Source organism: Erythrolamprus reginae, chromosome 1 (assembly GCF_031021105.1).
Source record: "Erythrolamprus reginae isolate rEryReg1 chromosome 1, rEryReg1.hap1, whole genome shotgun sequence".
In the NCBI taxonomy this organism is placed as follows: domain Eukaryota; kingdom Metazoa; phylum Chordata; class Lepidosauria; order Squamata; family Dipsadidae; genus Erythrolamprus; species Erythrolamprus reginae.
Window position 1 is genome coordinate 83,765,158 of NC_091950.1, and position 4,613 is coordinate 83,769,770.

The 4,613-nt window shown below is 47.5% G+C and overlaps 1 pseudogene; it reads right to left on the minus strand.

Moving 5' to 3' along the window:
• Positions 1–667: 667 nt before the first annotated feature.
• LOC139161443 (prolactin-releasing peptide receptor-like) lies at positions 668–4,329 on the minus strand (annotated as a pseudogene).
• Positions 4,330–4,613: the final 284 nt, after the last annotated feature.

Sequence of the window (4,613 nt, forward strand, 5' to 3'; positions counted from 1 at the left end):
GACTGGATGGTGGGTAATGGAAGGATTGAATACTCCTTACAGACAGCTGGTCATTTGCATTCTTTTAGTGAGTCATTCAGGTCACCTGGAGGTTTATCTGTGTCCTCGAGGTCACCAGAGTGGTGAACCCTCACACTGAGTGATGTTTGTGTGATGCCTGATCTCTCACACCAAGAGATGCCACTGGTGCGGGAGAGCACAGAGCAAGCCACGTGGCCAGATCTCGGGGCCACCCGGCCTGCTACCCGCGCCCTGGCCCATCGACCTGCAGGAGATCGCGGAAGAGCAAGGAAAGGTCTGGGGGGGCTGCTCGCAGCATGGCGGGCAGAGGTGCGGTGGAGCGGCAAGGCGGGCAAGCGGATGGGAATAGAGTCAGAGTGGGCAGGTCACTCGTGGCGCAGCCGCCATGAGCAGAGTGGCAAGATGGGTGAGCAAATGGGCCATTCACAGCAGAGCTTCCACTCGCGGCGCAGCAGAGCGACCCACAACTCTTACCTTTTTTTGGCCGGTTTCCGGACCTTTTTGCTTCTGCACATGCGCAGAAGCAAAAAAAACCTCCCAGAAATTTCATGCATGCACTTCCTCGTGCGATATTGCGCAGGTACAGAAGCCAAATCCAGCACCGGGCACGCATGCACTCCCACACTCCCTGCCCATTCCGGTAGCGTCAGGATTGGTGCCCTACCACTGCAATATGGACACATAATTTCTCATGGAGGGAAGCATAAAGGAAAGGATTGAAACAGGCTGAACTCATGGCAGCCACATGACATGAAACTTGGGTGACATTCACTTATCGCTTGTTTAGGATAGCAAACTCTTCATCCATATCTCTCATCAAATTAACCTCCTGGAGAGGGAGCCAACAAGGACCAAAACACAGGACCGAAATCGCCAGGATCTAGAAGGTCTTTTTTTTTTTTGTAATCCACTTTTCTTGATTGTGCCATATGGCTCTTGGGATCTTTCTCTTCTGGTGATGATGAGAAATAGCACAGTAAGAGAACAACACGGTCGAAAGTGGAAGCATGTAAGAGAGGAGGAGCATCAGGCAAGAGTACAGCTTTCTCTCTGCCTTCCGGTGCAACCGGATTTCTTCACAGGTAATCATGTCATGGCCAATGTTGTTGAGATCTAAGCAAGGGTGGGCTACTTCTCGGACGGAGGGGAATGCAGTGGGGTAGCAAAAAGAGAGCTCCACCCCAAAGCACCCAATTTGCACTGAAAGATGTTGAAAGAAAATGCAGGGTGTCCTGCCTAAGCCACCCCCACAGTGTGGTAGTAAAAATTTTGGTAGCCCTTCACTGGATCTAAGTAATAGGTATGGAAATAGTCTCAAAATGGGTGAGCAGTGTGGTCAGGCAGTAGGAAAAGCAAGTAGGATGCTTGGCTGCATAGCTAGAGGTATAACAAGCAGGAAGAGGGAGATTGTGATCCCCTTATATAGAGCGCTGGTGAGACCACATTTGGAATACTGTGTTCAGTTTATTTATTTATTTATTATTTTATTTATTTATTTTATTATTTGGATTTGTATGCCGCCCCTCTCCGAAGACTCGGGGCGGCTCACAACAAGTGGAACAAATCATAAAGTTCTGGAGACCTCACCTACAAAAAGATATTGACAAAATTGAACAGGTCCAAAGACAGGCTACAAGAATGGTGGAAGGTATTAAGCATAAAACGTATCAGGAAAGACTTCATGAACTCAATCTGTATAGTCTGGAGCAGTGTTTCCCAACCAGTGTGCCACGGCACACTAGTGTGCCGTGGGACATGGTCAGGTGTGCCGCGAGCCCAGCCTGGCTGGAGCTTCCCTGGCTGTGATGGGAAGTGAACTTTTGGAGCTCGGTGGGAGGGCGCTGGCCACTGTTGCTTTTAAGCTGCGTGGGCGTGCGCCTGCACAGTCATTAGGACCTCCTCCCCGCAGAAATTTTTGAAGTGGCGCAAAGCCACGCAGTCCTGAATCGCTCCCTTCTCCGGCCAGCAAAGTCGGCTGCCTGGGAAAGCGCCACCTTTAAAAAGCGCGCCGTTTTCCCAGGCAGCCGGCTTGCTGGCCGGAGAAGCGAGTGATCCGGGACTGCGTGGCTTTGCGCCGTGATGACAACGGTGCCGTGGTGGCCTCCAAGTGCCGCCCTTCGTGGCGCACCACCACCCGTTCCTGCAGGTAGAAGTCGGGCGGGGTACCGGGAGGCGGAGGCGGTGCGTGGCAGGGCGCTGAGCGCCATAGACACCTAGGAAGGTGAAGGGTTGGATGTGGCTGCTGCCTCTTAGGCGGAGGCGGAGGCAATGGCGGAGTATGCGTTGGGGCCACGCGGGGCCGCTGATCCAGGGGGCCGCGGACCGGCAAGCTGCCCTCCACTCTCTCTCCGCTCTCTCTTTCTCTCTATGTTGCCGGCGTGGTGCACGAGAGAGAATGAGAGGGAGAAAAAGGAGGGTTAGAGAGAAAGCAAGAAAGAAAGAGAGAGAAGGAAAGCAAGAGAGAAATCAAGAGAGAGAGAGAGCAAGGGAGAGAGAGAGAAAGCAAGGGGGAGAGAGAGAGTGTGTGAGAGAAAGCAAGAGAGAGAGGAAGAGAGAGCGAAAGAAAGCAAGAGAGAAAGAGAAAGAGAGAAGGAAAGCAAGAGAGACAGAGAGAGAAAGCAAGGGAGAAAGAAAGAAATAGAGAAAGAGAGAGAGAGGAAAAGAGAAAGAAAGCAAGAGAGAGAGAGAAAGCAAGAGAGAAAGAGAAGGAAAGCAAGAGAGTGAGAAAGAGAGAAAGCAAGGGAGACAGAAAGAGAGAGTGTGTCTGAGAGAGAAAGAAAGCAAGAAATAGGGAGAGAGGAAGAGAGAGAGAAAGAGAGAAAGCAAGAGAGACAGAAAGAGAGAGTGTGTCTGAGAGAGAAAGAAAGCAAGAAATAGGGAGAGAGGAAGAGAGAGAGAAAGAGAGAAAGCAAGAGAGAAAGAGGAAGAGAGAAGGAAAGCGAGAGTGAGAAAGAGAGAAAGCAAGAGAGAGAGAAAGCAAGGGAGACAGAAAGAGAGAGTGTGTCTGAGAGAGAAAGAAAGCAAGAAAAATGGGGTGAGAGGAAGAGAGAGAGAAAGAGAGAAAGCAAGAGAGAAAGAGGAAGAGAGAAGGAAAGAGAGAGAGAGAAAGAGAGAGAGAAAGCAAGGGAGAGAGGAAGAAAGAATAAAAGAGATAGCAAGAGAGACAGAAAGAGAGAAAGAATGCAAGAGAGAGAAAGCGAGAAAGAAGGAGGGAAGGAGGGCGAGAGAAAGAGCAAAAAAGAGAGGAAGGAAGAAAGAAAGAGGGATGGAAAGAGAGGGAAAGAAAGAGATAGGGGAGAAATAGGGCGAAAGGGAGGAAGAGAGGGTTTTTTTGTCCAAACATTTTTATTATTTATTTATTTATTATTTAGATTTGTATGCCGCCGGCCCCCCCGCCCCCCGCTCAGTGTTCCCCAGGATTTTGTAAGTGTGAATAATGTGCCGTGGCTCAAAAAAGGTTGGGAAACACTGGTCTGGAGGACAGAAGGAAAAGGGGGGAGATGATCGAAACATTTAAATATGTCAAAGGGTTAAATAAGGTTCAGGAGGGAAGTGTTTTTAATAGGAAAGAGAACACAAGAACAAGGGGACACAATCTGAAGTTAGTTGGGGGAAAGATCAAAAGCAACATGAGAAAATAGTATTTTATTGAAAGAGTAGTAGATCCTTGGAACAAACTTCCAGCAGACATGGTTGGTAAATCCACAGTAACTGAATTTAAACATGCCTGGGATAAACACAGATCCATCCTAAGATAAAATACAGGAAATAGTATAAGGGCAGACTAGATGGACCATGAGGTCTTTTTCCGCTGTCAGTCTTTTATGTTTCTATGAAATAGGTCACTAGCAAAACCACAAAAGACAAGAACAAAATAGCAGCCACAATATAGATACAAGACCTGCATCTCACCCTTTAGTGAGTGGGATACACATTTATAACATATATCGATCGATGGCAATGGCTGTAAGTGACAGGACAGACACAAACACGGTTGTCCCTTGCATCAGGGTGACTAAGTAGCGCACAAACACTCCAAAAAGCCAGCCTCGGCTTTCAAAGGCATGGTCAGTGGGATGCAGAAAATGCACATAATCAGATCAGCCACTGCCAAGGAAATTTGTCGCGCTGTGCAGCTTTTTGGTGAAGCTGATGAGACAGAGGAGGAGGAGGAGATTCCTTGGGCAGGCAACTGTCACCAAGAGAGCGTAGAGAGGAATAAGATGGTGCAGAAGTTGGTGACACAGTGAATAAGTGATCCAAGCTATTAAAACAGGAGTAATTCAAGAGTTGGGAATGGAGCGCCATGTCGGAATCTGATCGTCAGGATCTTTTCCATTTAAAAAAAAGTGGGGAGGGAGAATTGTTAAAAAGAAAATGGAGAGATTGGCATCTATTTATTTATTTATTTATTCATTCATTCATTCATTCATTCATTCATTCATTTGTCCAATACACAAATACATAGGAAGAAAAATAGACATGTAGTAATATATATAAGGGTAAAGTGAACTTAGAGGAGAGGATATATGAAAGAAAGAAAATATATATGATAAGTGAGAGAAAGGAAAGACAATTGGACAGGGGATGAA